The sequence below is a fragment of the Ciconia boyciana genome, chromosome 4, assembly GCF_034638445.1.
Source record: "Ciconia boyciana chromosome 4, ASM3463844v1, whole genome shotgun sequence".
Classification (NCBI taxonomy): Eukaryota; Metazoa; Chordata; class Aves; order Ciconiiformes; family Ciconiidae; genus Ciconia; species Ciconia boyciana.
Window position 1 is genome coordinate 47,425,822 of NC_132937.1, and position 23,484 is coordinate 47,449,305.

Consider the following 23,484-nt stretch of genomic DNA (forward strand, 5'->3'; position numbering starts at 1 on the left):
CAAGAACGCGCTCCCCACCCAACCGCAAAGTACACCCAGGGCAGCGCGGCCGGGGAGGGGGGGGAGCCAGGGGGAGAAAGACGGGGAAGAGGGACGGAGAGGGGGAGGCGGCGGGGGAAACCCACGTCCCCCTCGCTGCACCGCAACCAACCGCGCAGCCCAAGGGAGCAGCCCCGGCCCGGATGCTGCGGGGAGGGGGGAGGCAGCGGCTGAGGGAGGGAGAGCGGAGGGAGGGCCGGCGTGCGCCCGACAAGCATATTCACCTGAGCTGAGGCGGGCTGTGGTGGTGTTCCCGCTGTCGTTGCTGCTGGAGGTGGCTGTTGTTGTTGTTGTTGTGGGTGACGATGAGGAAGGGGGTGAGGAGCAGCAGCAGCAGCAGGAGGAGGAGCAGGAGAGGAGCGGTTGTTGTTGATGGGTAACAGTCGCCAGGACTACGGTGACTATGGCGCTTGATTCACAAGGCAACGGTTGCTATAACTCACAAAAGGGAGAGCGAGCGAGGGAGGAGGCGGCGGCCCAGCCGGAGAGGCCCGGAAGAGGCGGGACCTGCCCAACGGACGGCGCCGGGGCGAGCGAAGGCGGCTTCCTCGGCCACACCGGGCACCGCCTCGGCTCTTATGCCGCGCCAGGGCCGCCGGGGCGGGCGGGCGCACGCAGGTGCGGTGGGCAGGCGGCGGGGCTGCCGGCGGCGGAGGCGGGTGGCGGCGCGGGGCCCGCGGCGAGGGGCGTGGCCGCGCGGGTGCTGCCTGGGCCGGGCCCGCGGCCGCCTGACGCTACTTCCGGCGGGGGAGGGGGGCCCGGCCGCGGCGCGCTGCCCGGCGGCGGGGGTCGCGCAGCGCCCGCCGGCGGGCGGAGGAGCCGCCGCCGGGCGAGACGGGCAGGAAGTCAGGCCCGGCGGCGGCTGCTCGCCCCCTCCCACCGCCGCCTGTCACAGGTGCCCCGCGCCTCCTTCCCTCGGAAAATGGCAGCGAGGAGCCGCTGGCGGTGGGGGAGCTGCCAGACTGCCGCCATTTTAAGGCGGGAGGGACGGCGGCGGCCGGGCCCGCAGCCCTGTGGCGCCGCGGTGGCCCTACCCGCCCTGGGCTCCTCCGGCGGGGAGGCGCAAGGCCACGCTGTGGCCGAGCCAAGGGCCTGGGGCGCCCGGTGGCCGCCCTGGGTCCGCTTGGCCTTGCCGCGCTGACGGGCCTCGACCCCTGGGCAGGCGGTGGGGCGATGGAGGCCGTGGGTGCGGTGCTGACACACAGCTGTGAAAACCGAGTGCTCTCCTCCTGACAGCTTGTGTTTCCGCTCTAGGTGTGTACTTGGGGGACAGGTGACGTGGAGGTGGAGGTGGCTCTCTGGCGATGTACAGTCCCCACCCATCTACGGGACACTACAGTGTATCTCTGTAGTCGCAGTGCATCCCCATCTGCAGCTCTTTACTAACCTGCAAAGTATCACTACAGCTGTGTACACAGCTGCTGCTGTCTGTGTAGCTGCTTGCCTGTAATCTGTGTAGACCACGTAATTCCTCATGACTGTTGCCTGTGTACTCGTCTGTATCCTCGCATGTTCTGTTACCAACACGTAGTCTAACAATGTTGACATCTTTCTCATACCTGTTGCTACAAGCACCTGACATTTGCCTCGCATACCCAACAACCGCTCCACTACACCTGTCCCTACAGGAACCGATTGAAATTGCTCTTGCATACCACAGAAGCGTTTTCAAAACATTAATAGATTTACTGTGATTTTCAGGGCCCCATGTAACGGTCACAGCCGTAACAACTATTTACAAAAAGTACTGAAAAATCTGTGAGTATATAAAAATAAAATATTAACTGATGGAGCTTTAAGTCTGTAACAGAACAATCTTGAATTGATGAAACTCTGCACTTCTGCAGCTGAAGCTATGTCTTACTGCTTCCTACTGTGGAACCTAATCTTCCCGAGATGCTACACTAGTAATGCTCTTCTGGGATCTTCAACCTCAGTGGATGTCTGGCTGTTTTAAGAGCTCACGCTCACTCACTTGCAACAGTAGCCTTGTAAATCAGAAACACTAAGATGAGACACAACCATAAGCAATCTAATTTAATAACAATACATAGCAATGCATTTAAGCAGTCAATTCATGAAGGTAAAAGATATTTTGATAAGCATCTTTCATTCTATCTATCCAGCAAATACAGATAGTTTTTATTTTGCTGGTAGTACATTGAAAGGTTTGAGGATTTGCGTTTTCATTTAATTTTAAATTTCACGTGAACAATGTAAAGGACAAAAAGGGGTGTTGGATACTGAGTAGTTATACCAGAAAATTGTTGCCGGAACGATGTGACTCAATTCCATGGTAAAGTTTTAGCAACGTTCATCTTATCCATGTTGCTAAAGAAAGCGTTCATCTTAAGTTTTTTACTTCTTGATACTGTACTGTCTTTTCTGTTGGGGCAGTTGTCACTTGCATGCTTATTTGCTTGGCAAGATGAACAGGGAGAGCTGTGGTAAGTCTTGTAAAGTTGAAGGCTGAAAGCGCTGGGCTGTTGATTTGTGTTCTCAAATCATGGAACTTTATATGTCTGCCTGTGTGGAAAGAACAAACCTAATTCAGGCCTTGGCAGAAATTTAAAATCTACACACATAAATATCACTATACTTCTTTCCTTCAGCCAGTATATTTGCAGAATATTTTAGTCTATACCAGCATTTCAGTCTATAAATACATGATCGCTTGCTGTGTCAGAAAGAGGGTAGTAGCTACTTTTGTTACAGGGAAATGATTTAATCACTTAAATGTTTTGATGCTTCCATCTATGAAATTAATTTGCAGAGTGTCATGGTTTAACCCCAGCCAGCAACTAAGCCCCACGCAGCTGCTCACTCACTCCCCCCCGGTGGGATGGGGGAGAGAATTGGCAAGGGTAAAAGTGAGAAAACTCACTGGGGGTTGAGATAAAGACAGTTTAATAGGTAAAGCAAAAGCCATGCACACAAGCAAAGCAAAACAAGGAATTCATTCACTGCTTCCCCTGGGCAGGCAGGTGTTCAGCCATCTCCAGGAAAGCAGGGCTCCATCACGCATAATGGTTACTTGGGAAGACAAACGCCATCACTCCGAATGTCCCCCCCTTCCTTCTTCTTCCTCCAGCTTTATATGCTGAGCATGACGTCATATGGTATGGAGTAGCCCTTTGGTCAGCTGGGGTCAGCTGTCCCAGCCATGTCCCCTCCCAACTTCTTGTGCACCCCCAGCCTACTCACTGGTGGGGTGGGGTGAAGCAGAAAAGGCCTTGACTCTGTGTAAGCACTGCTCAGCACTAACTAAAATATCGCTGTGTTATCAACAGTGTTCCAGCACAAATCCCAAACATAGCCCCATCCTAGCTACTATGAAAAAATTAACTCTAACCCAGCCAAAACCAGCACACAGAAGTACCCACTTAGATCAGTCAGGGCCTAGTGGAAATTGAAATTATGTTTCAAATAATTTCAAATACATTTCTACAAATTTTTATCTCAAAATTTTATCAATTTGATCTTTACCAAAGAACACGTCTCATTTTAATTTTTGAAGAGGTGATCTCTTTTTTTGAACTTGTCAACAGTTACTCATTGCAAGATAATAAAAAAAACCAGTCAATCACTTCATGGAACTTCTGTAACTAATGACAGTATTAAACAACCTGCCAAACTGAAATATGAAAACACTATTGATTAAAAGTGGTTGTATTGTTAAAAGCCTTGTATTTTATATTTAGATGCAGAATATACTGTATATATCAAAATAATTTTATGCCTTCTTATGCAGATAAGGAATAATCAGAATATAATCAAAGTTTTTCACCAGTGAACTAAAACAGGGTTGGACAGAAGTTGCTCATGTACTTTGACAAGTATCGCTTTTTGTTGTCAGAATCAAAACTTTAACACCTCTGAAAAAGAATTGGTTTCATGTGCAGGAATTTATACTGCAATTTCTTATGTTGAGAATTATAATGGACGAAAGGCTATTCCTATGAACTACTTTTTTTCTGACAATAGATTTGTAATGCTTTCAGTTTTTGATCTTAACAGAATTACATTGCCATTCCTCAGGACTTTTCCAGGAAAATACAGAATCTTATAGAGTTTGGATATTTCTTATAAGGTCATAATTGGCCTGTCTAGTAATGTCATACAACATAGCCCATTTTTTCTTACATCCACTTCATAGGTTGTTTGCATTTCCAAATGGTTTTCAGATACAGTCTGCCATTTGTAGCATATCTGAAACATACCATAAGGCATTCCTACCAGTGTTGTTCTGCAGAGCACAATATCTATATTTCTTATGAAACGGTATAAAGACAATATGAAATACTAAAGTAAAGTGTGTAAGAGCAATCAGACTGATTCAGACCATGAATACATCTAATCCAGTATTCTTACTGGCCCAGTTAGTGTAAGTTAATGCCTAGAGAAGTGCAAGAACAAGCATATATGTGCATTTCACTTGTTACCTTTGCCACCCTATGAACATTTTCAGCTCAGGGATTTTCTGAACCCTGCATGATTTGTCTTTTTTATAACCTCCAGATAATATTTTCCAAGAATTTTCCAGTCTCCCCTTAAACTCATGTATAAGCTTTGCATTCACAACATCTTTTGTCAAGAAGAGCCAACTGTCTGGCAACTGTTATATGAAGAAACAAGCCCTTTTGCTTTCTCTGAAGTCTAGTCCCACTGGTTTCTGTCTTTTCCGTTCTTGTGAGTGCTCATGATGAAGGAGGGAAAGCAAAGGAGATATGTATAGACACTGATGTTAAGGTATAGTGCAGATCTAGAGGCTAACTTAATGCAGATCTAGAGGCTACACTGTCTGGCTGCTTGTCATCGTTCTTTTGGATATGGTAGTAAGTACGCAGACCACCATACAATTCTGCTTAAGTAAATTAGTTAGTTATTTATTACTTACCTAGTTGGTAAATACTAGTACACGTAACAACCTTACACTTATGCTATCTTATAGCCGTAACAAGTCATTCACTGGTCTCTTGAGTATTTTCTACCTATCTATCTCCCTCATGACGTGGACATCCCCTCTTGCTTGGTGATCTGCATACCTGTAGTCCAGCTCTTTGTGATACATGTTCTCCAAATGCCTACTAATATGTTGGTTTTTTATAGGATTAGGTGAGGTTGGCTTGGACCATAAGGTTGGTCCCTTGCTGTTTGCATGAACAGTATGTGCTTTTTTATGCTGGCTTTTCTTCTTCAGTTAGCATCCTGGAGTGTCATAGAATCACATAATCATAGAATAGTTTGGGTTGGAAGGGACCTTTAAAGGTCATCTAGTCCGCACCCCCTGCAATGAGCAGGGACATCTTCAACTAGATCAGGTTGCTCAGAGCCCCGTCCAGCCTGACCTTGAATGTTTCCAGGGATGGGGCATCTACCACCTCTCTGGGCAGCCTGTTCCAGGGTTTCATTGCTCTTGTTGTAAAAAATATCTTCCTTATATCTAGTCTGAATCTACCCTCCTTTAGTTTAAAACCATTACCCCTTGTCCTATCGCTACAGGCCCTACTAAGGAGTCTGTCCCCATCTTTCTTATAAGCCCCCTTTAAGTATTGAAAGGACTCAATAAGGTCTCCCCGGAGCCTTCTCTTCTCCAGGCTGAACCACCCCAACTCTCTCAGCCTTTCCTCATAGGAGCGGTGTTCCATCCCTCTGATCACTTTTGTGGCCCTCCTCTGGACCCGCTCCAACAGCTCCATGTCCTTCCTGTGCTGAGGACCCCAGAGCTGGACGCAGTACTCCAGGTGAGGTCTCACCAGAGCGGAGTAGTGGGGCAGAATCACCTGCCTTGACCTGCTCGCCATGTGTCCTTGACATTCATTCAGGAACACCAGGATTCCTCTATCAATCTGTACCAGATAGTTGAGGAACCGAGACTCCTTTGTCTCTGCTGACTCAGCTACCAGTGTGGCCTGCATGTTTGACCTTGGGGATGGGAACAGATGGCCACACTGCTTTGCTGGGCAGGAGGCTCAGTAGTGCGCCCACCTCGTGGTTGCCTAGGGCCTCTGTTATGTGAGCAGTACTGCCATGCTGCTCTGGAAGTCCTGGGTTCCGATGAAGATAAGTGTCTATCTTTTCCACATAGAAATTACTTCATCTTCTTAAATTATATTTTACCCTAGCTGCAGGTCCTCTCATCAGTGGTTGATAAGATGATCACTGGCAGACCAACAGTTTGGTATCCTCCTGGTAGCGCGAGCTCTCTGTCCACACAGTTTTACAAGAAGTGCACTTCCCCGGATTCCCTGTAGTTTCCCATGTGGCACCCTGTTGACAATTCCGAGACACAGAAGACACGAACAATACCATCATTTGCAGGGATGAGGAAGGAACAAGGTGACAAGAACTGATTGTAAAGAGCAAATGTAAATCTGGTGACACCTGGCCTTTTATGTGCATGAAAAATACTCCAGGATGTGGCGTAAGCTGTACATACTGAGAGACTGCTGCTGCTACCTCTGTGCTTGCTATTGTCGTGGTTTAGCCCCAGACGGCAACTAAGCACCATGCAGCCGCTCACTCACTCCCCCCCCTGCCCCGCGGTGGGATGGGGAAGAGAATCGGAAGAGCAAAAGTGAGAACACTCGTGGGTTGAGATAAGGACAGTTTAATAGGGAAAGCAAAAGCCGCGTGCGCGAGCAAAGCGAAGCAAGGAATTCATTCAGTACTTCCCATGGGCAGGCAGGTGTTCAGCCATCTCCAGGAAAGCAGGGCTCCATCACGCGTAACGGTTACTTTGGAAGACAAACACCATCACTCCGAATGTCCTCCCCTTCCTTCTGCTTCCCCAGCCTTATATACTGAGCATGACATCATGTGGTATGGAATAGCACTTCGGTCAGTTTGAATCAACAATCCTGGCTGTGTCCCCTCCCAGCTTCTTGGGCACCTGGTAGAGCATGGGAAGCTGAAAAAAAGTCCTTGACCAGTGTAAATACCGCTTAGCAACAGCCAAAACATCAGCATGTTATCAATATTATTCTCATACTAAAACCCAAAACACAGCACTACACCAGCCACTAGGAAGGAAATCAACTCTATCCCAGCCGAAACCAGGACAGTATCCCCCCCTTATTCTATACCATTTACGTCATGCCCAGGTTCTACCCCTTCTAATACAATTAAGTTCATTTAGTCCATGGCTTTGGGCTCCATCCGTCATAGTAGTCCTTCAGGGCAGAAGAGATGGTCTGTGGTGTTGGATTGTTGCATGTTGAAGCCAGTTCTGGTTCCATCACCACTGCACTTTGCTTGCTTTCGTTGAAGTTCATTCTTCATTAATCTGGGTGATCCTTATTGAAAAAGTGATGACACGCAGTATTATATAGCAATTGACATTATACCATTTAGTTCATTGGCTATTCTCACCCAAAATCAAACCCCCTTGAGGTACACATCAGACTTCCCCATCCTCTCGCATTACCCACCAAGTGCACCCGGGTCCTTGAGCAAAAGCAATCCCATGAATGGGCTTGCCTTTGCCTGAGGCAGGAGTAACCCAGACTGTCTTCCCCAGCATGTTTTTTATGTGTACTACAGGGACCTTATCCCCTTGTACAGTGCGTAAAAGTTTTGATTGGGCAGGGCCAGCTCGATTGACAGATCCTCTAGTGTTAACTAACCAGGTGGCCTTTGCTAAATGTGTATCCCAATGGTTGAACATGCCACCACCCATTGCTCTCAGTGTAGTCTTTAACAGTCCATTGTATCGTTCAGTTTTCCCGGAGGCTGGTGCATGATAGGGGATGTGATATACCCACTCAATGCCTTGCTCTTTGGCGTAGGTGTCTATGAGGTTGTTTCGAAAATGAGTCCCGTTGTCTGACTCAATTCTTTCTGGGGTGCCATGTCGCCACAGGACTTGCTTTTCAAGGCCCAGGATAGTGTTCCGGGCGGTGGCATGGGGCACAGGATATGTTTCCAGCCATCCAGTCGTTGCTTCCACCATTGTAAGCACATAGCGCTTGCCTTGGCGGGTTTGTGGGAGCGTGATATAATCGATCTGCCAGGCCTTCCCATATTTATATTTCAGCCATCGCCCTCCGTACCACAGAGGCTTTAACCGCTTGGCTTGTTTAATTGCAGCGCATGTTTCACATTCATGGATAACCTGTGCAATAGTGTCCATGGTTAAGTCCACCCCTCGATCACGAGCCCATCTATATGTTGCATCTCTTCCTTGATGGCCTGAGGTATCATGGGCCCACCAAGCTATAAATAATTCACCCTTATGTTGCCAGTCCAGATCCACCTGAGCCACTTCAATCTTAACAGCCTGATCCACCTACTGGTTGTTTTGATGTTCCTCAGTGGCCCAACTCTTGGGTACAGGAGCATCTACGTGACGTACTTTTACAGCCAGGTTCTGTACCCGGGCAGCAATATCTTGCCACAGTGCTGTAGCCCAGATGGGTTTGCCTCTGCACTGCCAATTGTTCTGCTTCCATTGCTGCAACCACCCCCACAGGGCATTTGCCACCATCCATGAGACAGTATAGAGATAGAGCACTGGCCACTTTTCTCGTTCAGCAATGTCTAAAGCCAACTGAATGGCTTTTACTTCTGCAAATTGGCTCGATTCACCTTCTCTTTCAGCAGTTTCTACCACTTGTCGTATAGGACTCCATACAGCAGCTTTCCATCTCCGATGTTTTCCCACAATACGACAGGACCCATCAGTGAACAGGGCATACTGCTTCTCATTTTCTGGTAGTTTATTGTACAGTGGGGCCTCCTCAGCACGCGTCACCTCCTCCTCTGGCGATATCCCGAAATCTTTGCCTTCTGGCCAGTCCATAATTACTTCCAAGATTCCTGGGTGATTGGGGTTTCCTATCCGAGCCCGTTGTGTGATCAGTGCAACCCACTTACTCCACGTAGCATCAGTTGCATGATGTGTAGAGGGGACCCTCCCTTTGAACATCCAGCCCAGCACCGGCAGTCGGGGTGCCAGGAGGAGCTGTGCTTCAGTACCAACCACTTCCAAAGCAGCTCAATCCCCTTCATATGCTGCCAATATCTCTTTCTCAGTTGGCGTATAGCAGGCCTCAGATCCTCTGTATCCCCAACTCCAAAACCCAAGGGGTCAACCTCGAGTCTCCCCTGGTGCTTTCTGCCAGAGGCTCCAGGTAGGGCCATTCTCCCTGGCTGCGGTGTAGAGCACATTTTTTACGTCTTGCCCTGCCTGGACTGGCCCAAGGGCTACTGGATGAACTATCTCCTGTTTAATTTGTTCAAAGGCTTGTCATTGCTCAGGGACCCATTTGAAATCGTTCTTCTTCCGGGTCACTTGATAGAGCGGGCTTACGATCAAACTGTAATTTGGGATATGCATTCTCCAAAAACCCACAATGCCTAAGAAAGCTTGTGTTTCCTTTTTGCTAGTTGGTGGGGACATGGCTGTTATTTTTTTAATCACATCCATTGGGATCTGACGACGTCCATCTTGCCATCTTGTTCCTAAAAACTGGATCTCCTGTGCAGGTCCCTTGACCTTACTTTGTTTTATGGCAAAGCCGGCTTTCAGGAGGATCTGGACTATTTTTTTCCCTTTCTCAAAAACTTCCTCTGCTGTATTGCCCCACACGATGATGTCATCAATGTATTGCAGATGTTCTGGAGCTTCACCCTGTTCCAGTGCAGTCTGGATCAGTCCATGGCAAATGGTAGGGCTGTGCTTCCACCCCTGGGGCAGTCGATTCCAAGTGTACTGAACGCCCCTCCAAGTGAAAGCAAACTGTGGCCTGCACTCTGCTGCAAAGGGATTGAGAAAAACGCATTAGCAATATCAGTTGTAGCATACCACTTGGCTGCCTTTGACTCCAGTTCCTATTGAAGTTCCAGCACGTCCGGCACAGCAGCACTCAGCAGTGGCGTGACTTCATTCAGGCCACGGTAGTCTACTGTTAGTCCTCGCTCTCCGTTAGACTTTTGCACTGGCCACATGGGACTGTTAAAGGGTGAGCGAGTCTTGCTGATCACTCCTTGGCTCTCCAGTCGACGAATCAGCTGATGGATGGGAATCAGGGAGCCTCGGTTGGTGCAGTATTGCCTCCAGTGCACCGTTGTGGTAGCAATTGGCACCTGTTGTTCTTTGGCCCTCAGCAACTCCACAACAGAAGGGTCCTCTGAGAGACCGGGCAAGGTGGACAACTGTTTAATTTCCTCTGTCTCCAAGGCAGCTATACCAAAAGCCCACCGGTACCCTTTTGGGTCCTTGAAGTACCCTCTCCTGAGGTAGTCTGTGCCAAGGATGCACGGAGCCTCTGGGCCAGTCCCAATGGGGTGCTTTTGCCACTCATTCCCAGTTAGGCTCACTTTGGCCTCCAATACAGTCAGCTGTTGGGATCCCCCTGTCACCCCAGAAATACGGATGGGTTTTGCTCCTATATAGCTTGATGGCATTAGGGTACACTGTGCACTGGTGTCTACAAGAGCTTTATACTCCTGTGGGTCTGATGTGCCAGGCCATCGAATCCATACAGTCCAGTAAACCCGGTTGTCCCTTTCCTCCACCTGGCTGGAGGCAGGGCCCCCCTAATCCTGGTCACAATATTCATTACCCATTTCTTGTATATACGAGTCAGGAGTTTCTTCATTATAATCAAGAGTAAGATCAGCCCTTTTACTCTGCGTGGGGAGCTGTCCACTGGAAACTGGAGCAGCAATTTTCCTGGAAGAACCCCCTTTGGTGATTGTTTTTCCTTGCAACTCACGTACCCGTGCCTCTAGGGTTGAGGTAGGTTTTCCACCCCACTTCCTCATGTCCTCTCCGTAGTCACACAAGTAAAACCATAGGGTGCCCCGTGGTGTGTACCCTCTATATCCTCTCCCTTGAGCAGAGGAACGCTGACTCCTAATAGCTGAGACACTGGTCCGTATAGGTGGGGAGTAGGACATATCTTCTTCGAGTCGCTGGACCTTCCGGGACAGTTTCTCCACAGCTGAGACAAGGGAGGAAGAGATACTTTCTTCGTATTCCCGGAGGTTACTAGCAGCTTCATTCACTGTTGGACCATCTCCGTCTCTCCAGGTCAGTATTGCCAATGAGTTGGCACACGACGGTGGTGCATTCCGTACCAACTTCCACCTCATAGGTCTTGTGCACTGGACCTCATCTGGATCTGTGGGTGACCGCACGTCGTCCAGGTCACCATAAATCACCTCCAGCACAGCTAATTCCCTCAGGTACTGGATACCTCTCTCCATGGTGGTCCATTTCCCAGGGCGGTATACAACATCTTCCTTGAAGGGATACCTTTCCTTTATAGCTGACAGGAGTCGCCTCCAGAGGCTGTGGGCTGGTTCCCATTTTCCAATCGCTTTGTCAATGCCCCCTTCCCTAGAAAGGGATCCCAGCTGCTTGGCTTCCTTACCCTCCAATTCCAGGCTACTGGCCCCGCTATCCCAGCATCGGAGCAGCCAGGTGACAATGTGCTCCCCTGGACGATGGCTGAAATCTTTTCACATATCTCACAGCTCACTCAGGGATAGGGTGGTTTCCATCTCATTTACGAGTTCTTCGTCTTCCTCTTCCTCTCTCTGTGATGGCCCTGCTCCTTCATCTTCCCTTTCTAAACGAGCTGGCTTTCGCTTCCAGGATTTCTTTTTATGTATAGGGGCGACTGATACTGACACGGGTTGGTTCTCTGTCTGAACCGCAGTGCTTGTAACAGAGTTGTCCGGAGCAGCTGCAGCTGCTGTCCCTGTCGCAGGGGGGGCTGGAGCAGCAGCAGTGCCTGTCGCAGGGGTAATCGGAGCAGAGGCAATGCCTGTCGCAGGGGTAATCGGAACAGCCGCAGTGCCTGTTGCAGGGGTAGTTGGAGCAGCCGCAGTGCCTGTCGCTGTCACCAGATCCTTGAGGGTTCTGAACAGTGTTGAACAGGGCTCGGTAGGCATGGGCCAGACCCCAGCACATTGCAGTGATTTGTGTCTCCCTAGAATTGGCAGGGTGACAGCATACTTTTTCCAAATATTCTACTAATTTTTCAGGATTCTGCACTTGTTCAGGGGTGAGGCTCCAAAACACTGGAGGTGCCCACCGTCCTAGGCATTTGCCCATGCTATCCCACACACCCTGCCACTCATAACTATCCAGCCTTGGGGCAGATCTCTGGATGATATTCTTAAATTGCTTACTAATCTTGGACAAGATCGAAACAATATTCCCAAGCAATACCAATAGAAGTATCTTAACTACCCAAGGATGTTCAAGATACTGAAAAGTTATTGCAATGAAGGAGGAAGCATTGTAGAAGAAAGTAGTGAAGGTACAATTCCGCATTTCCTCCATAAGGTAATACCCGACATACAATAACGGTTTCAGTACAGCACTTAGATAATACCAAAATAAATCCAAGATCACTGTTTTAATAACAAATTTCACAGGCAAAACATCACCAATTAAAGCAGAGCACAGAAACAGCAGCGATGTCCTGGCCATCTGCCAGCCCAGGCGCATGGCCATTCCTGTTATCAAAATGTTCCCAGGCACAGCAGAATAAGGTGATAAGCAGCACAGCAGCACGGCAAGCAGCAAAAGCAAAAAGTAGCCACTAACGAGCCCTAGACTCTAATATACAGTAAGGAAAGCAAGCCTTATGACAAGCACAGAAGCCTGCTGATTAATAGCTAAACAGCAATAACAGCTATAAATTCTATCATCTAGCACATTTCAATCAAATCTGCCGTTATCTCAAACCCTTCGTGCCCCACGTTGGGCGCCAAAAAGAACTGTCGTGGTTTAGCCCCAGACGGCAACTAAGCACCATGCAGCCGCTTGCTCACTCCCCCCCCGCCCCGCGGTGGGATGGGGAAGAGAATCAGAACAGTAAAAGTGAGAACACTCGTGGGTTGAGATAAGGACAGTTTAATAGGGAAAGGAAAAGCCACGCGCGCGAGCAAAGCAAAGCAAGGAATTCATTCACTCCTTCCCATGGGCAGGCAGGTGTTCAGCCATCTCCAGGAAAGCAGGGCTCCATCACGCGTAACGGTTACTTTGGAAGACAAACACCATCACTCCGAATGTCCCCCCCTTCCTTCTGCTTCCCCAGCCTTATATACTGAGCATGACGTCATGTGGTATGGAATAGCCCTTTGGTCAGTTTGGATCAACAATCCTGGCTGTGTCCCCTCCCAGCTTCTTGGGCACCTGGCAGAGCATGGGGAGCTGAAAAAAAGTCCTTGACCAGTGTAAATACTGCTTAGCAACAGCCAAAACATCAGCGTGTTATCAATATTATTCTCATACTAAAACCCAAAACACAGCACTACACCAGCCACTAGGAAGGAAATCAACTCTATCCCAGCCGAAACCAGGCCAGCTATACACCGGAGGACTTAAGGGGGTGCAGCCCGCTCACTGAATTGAGGCTTTTGCATCCACATTAGCAACTGGAACATATTATGTGCACTCATAGAATGCATCTTCCAGTTTGGTTGCATTGGAAAGGTGCCTTGAAAAGGCACGTGAAGTTTGCGTGCACCAAGACTGCATCATGAAGAAAATCAAAGCACGATAAGTGGGGGTGATAAGAGATTTGCCTTGACAATGCAGTGTTGATAGGAACTAAAATGCTGTAGTAGGCACATCCATCGTTAATTTAGAAGCTTGACATGTTAATCAGTATTTAAAGTCTCTTAAAGTTTGGTTACACTGAGTTTGTAATAAACTAGTATCATACACAGAAGTATCAGTAATGATTTTTGAAATGATACTGAGGTATATTCCTAGAGCAGCTTTACCTATATAATGAGTAAAAATAATCCAGTATAAAAGAAATTCATTATTCTTCAGTGTGTGATGTAACAAATGTAAAAAACACTGAGTAGGCAGATGTTAAACCACATCGTATCTTAAATAAACAAATACAGATTTGTTTGGTTGCCACACAAAATCTGAGATTATACCAGCCACTGAGAATCCACTTTTCTTTAGGAAAATGACTAAATTCTCCATCCCTAATCCTGGAAGAAATTCCTTTGATTACTGAATTCAGGGTTTGTAGTTGTTTAACCAGAGTTAGGATAGTCATTTAAACAATTTCTACAAAAATAATTTTGCTCCAACTTTCTAATGTCAGGGAACAGTGCCAAATTAATGACCTTTGTAGGTGTGCTAATGCCAGAGGTTCCTGAGTCTAAGCACTGGCTTCTGTACAGACACCAGAGAAAATGTTCAGCTGTCTGGCCACACAAGGCTTTAAAATTTCTCCCTTATCCTCAAAGGCCATGGCAGAAAAGTCTGTGGGTTGGATGGAATTATCCCCTTGATCTGTTCTGATTAAATCAATCCACTCCAGACAGTGACAAAGGATAAAGTAATTGTCACTTTCTGCACTCTGCTGTCCTGCAGTCTTAGTGCAAGTCCTTGCCTTTCACAGACTGTGGCTGAACTTTGTAACTGCTGTGAAGACCAAGTGAGCGTTGCCCGTTCTAGAAAAAAAAGTTCAGATAGCTGAAGTAGTAAAATAATGTTTTTTGAGAATGCAGCACACAGTATTCTTTGTGAGAACTGTACTACCTACTCCATGAGTGGGTAATTTTGCAGATGAATTTTAAAAATCTAATAGAGAGCTTCTCTAATACAACTATCCACCCTCGAGAACATATGCCTGGTGGATCTTAATTTAAATTCAGCATACAATTATAAACCAAATCATCCACTTGTTTAGATAGATTTGGCTTCTTTGTTGAAGTCAAATGGGGACACTTCATCACTAGGCTGGGCTAGAGTAGACGAGTCTAGGGTCTTTTGGTAGGCTTGGCATTTGTAAACAACAGCCTTTGTGATATAACACTTTGTATATTGAGTCAGTTAGCCAAACACATACAATGTTATGAAAAAATAAATTTACAGTGGGAGTTGTGGTATACAATCAAGGGCATTGTGGCCTGCTCTTGGTATAAATATGTACAGTTTTGCATGACACTTTTTTCCCCCATTGCAGTGAGCCTAGAGAAAACATTTATTCCAGCCTCCTCTGTGTATTTTCATTTCTTTCCTAATTTGTACAATCAAATCTGTCAAATTCAAAACCTGTTACATACTAAAGCTTAAAATCTGTTGCTATTTTGGGATTTATTTTTTCTTTATGGTAGAATGCAAAATTACAAGCATGTAAAAAGACTCAAAAGGGTATGGCCCCTTCCACACAGGCAGAGTCCCATTTACTTCGCTGAGGCTCTGTGGGGTTTCTCTGCTCATTTTCACTGTCCTGTGATACCTCTCCCGGAGGCTCATCCTACACGGCTCTCAGAGCTAGCACGAGTGCTTTGTGTTCAGACCACAGGCTTGTAGGCTGCCTTGCAAATGCTTGGGTTACAACACCCTGCCTGACATTGGGGGTGCTTTGGGCACATCAGTCTTTGCGGGAGCCCTTGCTGCTGCTTGCTGGTTCTGAGCTGCACCCCAACAAGCCAGGCATGGGTTTGTTTATGGAGGAGGGGAGCAAGTGAAGATGCTGGCTGTGCCCATTGGTGGTGGCTGCAGGGCTGTGGAATGGAGGCAGACATGTCTGTCCCGGCAGCAGTGGTCAAGCAATGTGGGCTGTGACTGCCCAAAAGGGCTGTCCCAGGTGGTTGACTGGGGGACTTGGGCAGCTGGACTGCAACAAACCTGGTGCTTGTTTAAAGCAGGAGGAGGCAAGAAGAGCAGAAGTAATATTTCCAAGAGCTTGATAACCAGGACGAGTGTGGGTGCTGCCAGCAGCCTGCTCCATAACCTTGGCTCATCACCCTAGGGGTGAAGCAGGCTCCAGTGCTTTGACAACATGGGTGTGAACTCCTTCCCTGCTGAGACCATCGCATGAGCTGCCTCAGCAAGGCACCCCGGCAGTGTGGGACCAGCCGTGTGCGTACCTGTAGGCCAGGGTAAGCAGGGCATCCTGGGCGTGTAGAGACCCCTCACCGGGCTGCTGGCCATGGGAATGCTAGGCAGCAGTGTGGGGTGGCAGCACAGCAGGCAAGCCAGCACAGGGGAGGCCTGGGCACCATGTCCCCTGCCACAGCAACCAGGAAAAGCAAAGGCCAAAACTCAAGGCAAAAAGTGAATGGTCAAGAAAAGTGGCTCAGACTGCTGTTAGAAAACAGAGGCAGAAAGACATTTTGGTCTCATCCTTCTTCAGACGAAACCCTTTTTTTTCCCCAGAGTGCTATCTGAGTTTACTCAAAGCACATGATGTATAAAATGAAAGACTACAGATTCCACATGCTCCTGTTCTTTTCTAAATACAAATTTCAGATCCTGTTCCTCCTTGCTGAGACCATATTGGCAGCAGCACAGCATGGCCAATTCTTGTTCCTGCAACTGCACTGTGCTACCATTGGGTCTCACTGAGGTTCCAGCCACAGAACTGCAGAAGCATTGAGGCTGGCTGGCACCCCTGGAGAGCACCCAGTCCCACCCCTGCCCAAAACAGGTCAGCCACAGCAGGTTGCTCAGGGCCGTGTCCAGTCAAGTTTGAGTATTTCCAAGGATGGAGACTTCACAGCTTCTCTGAGCAACTTGTTCCAGTGTTCAATCACCATCACAGTAAAAAAAGTTTCTACTTATGTTTAAATGGAATTTTTTGTATTTTGATTTGTGCCCATTGCTGCTTCTCCTATCACTGTGGACCACTGAGAGGAGTCTGGGTCCATCTTCTTTACTCTGCCCATCAGGTATTTATATAAGACCTCCTTGAGCCTTCTCTTTTCCAGGCTAAAGACTCCCAGCTCTCTTAGCCTTTCCTTGTATGAGAGATGCTTCAGTCTCTTAATCATCTTTGTGGCCTTTTGCTGGACTCAATCCAGTATGTCCATGTCTCTCTTGCACTGGAGAGCCCAGGACTGCACACAGTACTCCAGATGTCTGTCACCAGGGCTGAGCAGAGAGGAAGGATGACATCCCCCACTTGCTGGCAACACTCTTCCTAATGCAGCCCAGAAGGCTGTTAGCCTTTGCTGCAAGGGCACGTTGCTGGCTCATGGTCTACTCATCCTCGAGGACCTCCAGGCCTTTTTTGTCAAAGCTGCTTTCCAGCTGGTCAGACCTCAGCCTGTGCTGGTGTGGGAGGTTATTTCTCTCCAAGTGCAGAACTTGGCATTTTCTGTTCTTGAATGTCATGATGTTCCTGTTGGCCTATTTCTCCAGCCTGTCCAGGTCCCTCTGAATAGCAGCACTCATTTCAGTTTTGTATCACCTGCAAATTTGCTAAGGTTACACTCTTGTCCCACCATCTCTAGGCCATTAATGAAATTGTTAAACAGTACTGGGCTCAATCTCAATTCCTGTAGCATACCAGTAGTGACCACCCCAGACCAGCTGGTCTTTGTGCCAGTGACCACAACCCTTTGGGCCTGGCATTTCAGCCAGTTTTCAGTCCATGTCCATTTTTGTAGTCCCTGCTTCATCAGTTTGTCTGAGGATGTTACAGATGACAGTGTCAAAACCCTTGCTGAAGTTGAGATAAACAACAGCCGCTACTTTCCACTCATCCACCAAACCCGTCATTTCATTATAGAAGGTTATCATGTTGGTCACACATGATTTACCCTTTATAAATCCATGCTGACTACTCCCAGTCACCTTCTTTTCCTCAAAATGTCTGGAGATGGTGTCCTGGATTATTTTCTCCCAGTCACCTTCTCTGGGATTAAGGTGAGGATGATCAGTCTGTAGTTTTCTGGATCCTCCTTTGGGCCCTTCTTGAAGACAGGGATCACATTTGCTTTTTCCCAGTCTTCAGGAACCTCTCCCAGTTGCAGTGATCTTTCAAAGACACTTGACAGTGGCCTCACAATGACATGGGCCAGCTCCCTCAGCACTCATGGGTGCAACCTGTCAGGTCCTGTGAATGTATGAATATCCAGTCTGTTTAAATGTTCTCTAACCTGATCCTCCTCCACCAAGGATAAGTATTCCTTGCCCTGGTCTTTCCCACTGGTCTTAGTGACCTGGGATTGCTTTACTTCTAAGGACTGAGGTGAAGAAGGCATTGACTACCTTGGCCTTTTATATGTCCCTTACTTCTAGATCCCTGACCCATTCAGCAGTGGGCCCACATTTTCCTCAGTCTTCCTTTTCCTGGTGATGTACCTGTAGAAAGCTTTCTTTTTCTCCCCACATCCCTCATCAGAATCAACTTTCCTAACCCTTTGTAAACACTTTTCCTAACTTCAGGGTCTCCCCACTAATCCTTACCCATCAGCTCCCAGCCACCTCATCACCCATCCCAAGGCAGAGATCCATGCATTCCCGCTGCTCTCACATAAAAGATGATGTCCCCTCCTCACCTTCCCAGCCTGTCCCTCCTACAGACCCTGCATCTGCCCATTGCAGCACTCCAGTTGTGCGAGCTATCCCAACATTGTCTCTAATTACCAGTTCTTGTTTCAGGCCTTATGTTTATTGCATATTGGTGCTTTTGAGCATCAAGTGACTGGCACTCTAATGATGGCTGAGGTATTTTCTTAATCTTTGTGAATCACAGGAATCCTATTGCACTTCAGTACTTGGACCATATTTCACAAGATATTAAATGCAGTATATGTGATAAGAATGCAGTCTTACTTTCCGTCACTTATAAGAAGAACAAGGGTATAATTTCTGAATTTAGACATCCCTTCTACGGAATTTCATGTAAGGTTTTAGATGAATGCATTTTAAAATGACCGTGATTAAGTGGATGTATCACAAATTAAAAGTTATTTCAAGTAACTGTAGCATGTTTTATCTTTTATTTTTGGCAAGATGTAGGGGGAACAGTAAGATCTAGATTGTGCAAGTTGCTCACTGCCAACTTCAGTGTCTATTCAAATACAATGTTATCATCCAAAGGAGAGCAAACAGTTTTTGAAGGCAAGAGAACAGAAGCATGAGGAAGTGTCAAGATTTTTCCAGGATCACAGACTGAGCCAACAGAAGATCAAGAAATTTGGATCCTCATATTCTGCACCTTGGTAAGAATATTTAACTTCACCTGTAACTGGATAATTATTACACAAGTTTATAAGGCACTACTTAAAAGCAGAAATTTAATGACAAAGTTCCTCCCTGAGCTTCATGATATCACGGATCAGGCACTGTTATTATCCCTATGCCCATTCACAGAGTACAACCTGCAAGTTGTGTTCAGTGGCTGCAGAGAGACAAGAAGCAATTTTAACATGCAGTCCAAAAGCCCTCAACTTTTACAAGTGTATACATTCATAGTCTCATTGCAGACAGAAGGGAAGGAATTTGGCTGAAATTATGGGTAGTTCTTGTCTAGGCAATGGAAAGGGAGTTGTAGTGGAAGGAAAGATATTTTCAGTTAGATCCACACAGGAACATAAATGTTGCAAAAGCGAGTATGCAATATCTGCCAAAAGCAGAAGCTAGGGTCCTGACTTGCATACTGGGGGGTGCCCATGCAGCTTACAGGGAGATTTAGTTGCTACAGGAGGGATTCCCGGTCCCTGCTGAAGGCTGAAACCCACGCAGCTCTCAGCCTGCGCACCGTTCACAGTATTGTGCACTGAAGCCTTTCATCCTGGTAAAGCAACGACATAGACCAGCAGAGCCATGAGGCACTTGACTGATTCCCCCTGCTCACTGTTACTCACTGGGTATTTGAGAGCAAAATCCTGGAAGAGGAGAAAAAGCAGCATGAAGATAACAATTTCTGCCAATCGGAATGAAGAGGCCTGTAGCAGGAGGGAAAGAATATGTCCTAAAGCAAAGCCTAAAAGCAGACAAGAAGAAATAAATTGTCTCATCATCATCAGCTCTAATGCTTTTTAATGGCAAGGATCTTGGCAGACAATTTTGTAGCAGGCGTAACTTCAAGGATAGTAAAATAAGAAAATAAAATATCAAAATTTGTTACATATAACAAGTTTTACCTATTGTAGCTCGTTACCCTTTGCATCTTTTGGTACGTGGTACTATTTTTCTGTGTGTTACCCTTAGTTGCAGGATGCCGACATTGCATGTTGCCATTGATGTGAACAGCAAAGTGATTATACATGATGGGGTGTGGGGGTGACCCTCTGTCCCTAACCCCACCTTTTGTATGTAAAGATTTTGGCATAATAGATGAGCTACTGAGGCAGCTCTAAGTTTAAAATTAAAATTCGATGCTGGCATTTCTGGAATTCTAAGCATAACCTCACAAATTTAATATTCTTTCAACCTGGTTTTTGTAGGGAATGTCAGAAGAATAAGCATTAGAGATAATTCTGTTATGCATATTCATAGACAGTTAGGCTCTCTTTGACTTTTAGAATACTCACATACGATTAGATGTACTTCTCTGTTTGTCTGCAAACCCAAAGAACAAGCAGTGTGCTTTCAGAAAAATTTAGTTTACATGTTTATGTACTTTCTCAGTAGTTAAGGGAAATACTTAATATCGGTATTCTAGAACATAACTACTGTAAAAATATATATTAATTCTATTATGTACTTTCTTATAAATATAAGGTGTCATATTTTCAATATTAGAATGTTTTCTTTTTACCAGTTCTCACACAATAATGCTTCCTTTATACTTACTTTGCATTTTTTCTTTTCTCACCCTTTTTTTTTTTTTTGGGGGGGGAGTGGGCAGTGAATTCCTTGGAGGTCTCAGGATCATTCTTCTTCAGCCATTTTCAGCTGAAAATAAATTTTTCCACATTTTCTATTTTTTTTATTTTAATATATGATGCAAAATCAATGTTATTCTATTGGATTCTTCCCTCAATATATATTGCATTTTCCTTGTCTGGGTTCAAATAGATTTAATCAAAACGTAAAAAGTAATTTTTCTGGTGTTGGCCCTTTTGATTAAGTCTCTAGGCTTCATTCTTAGGAAATCTATGAAGTTATTAGTTTACTTAGCACCATAGTTAATTTCAAAGTATGATCTTTTCACTGTACACCAAATAAAATTCCAGTTTAAACTAATAATTAAAGTACAACCCTATCTGAAAAGTGACTACATAATATGTCACCTTTTTTATTAGGCCAAGACCCTGTTTGTACAGACAAGACAGAGATGCAGCATGAACCCTGGAGATCTCATAAGCAGTATAAGAGATGAGGGAAGAACTACACAGAATCACAGAATCACAGAATCGTATAGAAGGTTGGAAAAGACCTTTAAGATCATCGAGTCCAACCGTAAACCTAACACTACCAAGACCACCACTACACCATGTGCCTAAGCACCACATCCAAACGTCTTTTAAATACCTCCAGGGATGGCGACTCAACCACTTCCCTGGGCAGCCTGGTCCAATGCTTGATAACCCTTTCAGTGAAGTAAAATTTCCTAATATCCAGTCTAAACCTCCCCTGGTGCAACTTGAGGCCATTTCCTCTTGTCCTATCACTTGTTACATGGGAGAAGAAACCGACCCCCACCTCTCTACAACCTCCTTTCAGGCAGTTGTAGAGAGCAATAAGGTCCCCCCTCAGCCTCCTTTTCTCCAGGCTAAACAACCCCAGTTCCCTCAGCTGCTCCTCATCAGACTTGTGCTCCAGACCCTTCACCAGCTTCGTTGCCCTTCTCTGGACACGCTCCAGCACCTCAATGTCCTTCTTGTAGTGAGGGGCCCAAAACTGAACACAGTATTCGAGGTGCGGCCTCACCAGTGCCAAGTACAGGGGCACGATCACTTCCCTAGTCCTGCTGGCCACACTATTTTTGATACAAGCCAGGACGCTATTGGCTTTCTGGGCACACTGCTGGCTCATATTCAGGCGGCTGTCAGCCAGCACCCCCAGGTCCTTTTCTGCCAGGCAGCTTTCCAGCCACTCTTCCCCAAGCCTGTAGCGTTGCATGGGGTTGCTGTGGCCCAAGTGCAGGACCCGGCACTTGGCCTTGTTGAACCTCATACAGCTGACCTCGGCCCATCAATCCAGCCTGTCCAGGTCCCTCTGTAGAGCCTTCCTACCCTCAAGCAGATCAACACTCCCGCACAACTTGGTGTCGTCTGCAAAGGTGCACTTACTGAGGGTGCACTCGATCCCCTCGTCCAGATCATTGATAAAGATATTAAACAGAACTGGTCCCAGTACTGAGCCCTGGGGAACACCACTTGTGACCAGCCGCCAACTGGAGTAAACTCCATTCACCACCACTCTTTGGGCCCGGCCATCCAGCCAGTTCTTTACCCAGCGAAGAGTACACCCGCCCAAGCCATGAGCAGCCAGTTTCTCTAGGAGAATGCTGTGGGAAACCGTGTCAAAGGCTTTACTGAAGTCTAGACAGACAACATCCACAGCCTTTCCCTCATCCATTAGGGGGGTCACCTTGTCATAGAAGGAGATCAGGTTGGTCAAGCAGGACCTGCCTTTCCTGAACCCATGCTGGATGGGCTTGATCCCTTGGTTATCCTCTACGTGCCATGTGATGGCACTCAGGATGAGCTGCTCCATCAGCTTCCCCAGTACCGAGGTCACACTGACAGGCCTGTAGTTCCCCAGGTCCTCCTTCCGGCCCTTCTTGTAGATGGGCGTCACATTTGCTAATCTCCAGTCAGCAGGGACCTCCCCAGTTAGCCAGGACTGCTGGTAAATGATGGAAAGGGGCTTGGTGAGCACTTCTGCCAGTTCCTTCAGTACTCTCGGGTGGATCTCATCAGGCCCCAATGAGAACAAAATGAGAGAGGAGGAAAAACTAGCCTTCACAGGTGCATGTAAGCACTGTAGGAGTTCCTGTCCTTTTACTGAGAGAAGAGCCCAGCAATTGTTGCCCCAAAAGAGGAAAAGATTAAAGGAGAGCCTGAGGTTTTGCAGCGTTTTCTTGTTTTTATGCTTCAAGAGGAAGCAAATGGCTTGGGGCCAGCTCTGGGTGCATTTAGCCATTGCAGAAGGTAGGGTGCCAGGCACTGACTTTCTCCAGTGCTCCTTGGCTTTCTGTCCTTCCTGGCACGTGTTTACGCCTTCTTAGGAAACATTTTGACAATGGCAACTAAAGCATGAGTGACTACAGTGGTAGGAAGGCAAAGGCTGAGTAGCATTTAAGAGCTATCAGAAATAATTAAAAGCAGAAGAGGAAAGTACCTGTGTGATACTGCAGGGCTGAGCAACTGCATTGTAGGTGGTAGCATGCTGCTACCATTGCAGACTGCTATATCAGGGAAGGCACCATTCTCTTAGCCCCATCCATTGCCCCACTAAGTCTGCCTGGTAATGCCTGAGAATAAAAAAGTTGCACTGAAAGTTTGAATGCATAGTGCTGCAAGTAGCCTGAATATTATTCTTCTGTAAGGTGTGTTTGTGTGGGTAACTCTCTACAGACAGTGACTGCAACCAGGCACACAAGTCCTTTTCTAATCAGTAGTTGTTGGAGTATTAAAGGGAGAACAGGGAAGCCAGCTCAGCACTTTCAGGAAGCCTCCCCAGGGGATTCTAATATTGTCTCAAAGTCATTCTGAGATCTGAGAGTGGTTTTCAAATATGAGAAGACTGGAGTTCTTAGATCAGTCCAAAGG

At 46.9% G+C, this 23,484-nt stretch overlaps 1 protein-coding gene and 1 long non-coding RNA gene across 4 annotated transcripts in view; one reads left to right on the forward strand and one right to left on the reverse strand.

The window, feature by feature from the left end:
- RFX3 (regulatory factor X3) overlaps positions 1-717 on the reverse strand; it is a 129,813-nt gene extending 129,096 nt beyond the window's left edge. For all 3 annotated transcript variants that reach the window (XM_072859334.1, XM_072859333.1, XM_072859335.1), the window contains exon 1: positions 264-717. The gene's annotated coding sequence lies outside the window, so the exon portion shown is untranslated. The remainder of the gene's footprint in view (positions 1-263) is intronic.
- LOC140650670 (uncharacterized) lies at positions 591-21,110 on the forward strand. Its single transcript, XR_012042122.1, has 3 exons — positions 591-657; positions 18,860-18,981; positions 21,010-21,110. It is a non-coding gene; the product is annotated as an uncharacterized lncRNA (long non-coding RNA).
- The last annotated feature ends 2,374 nt before the right edge of the window (positions 21,111-23,484 follow it).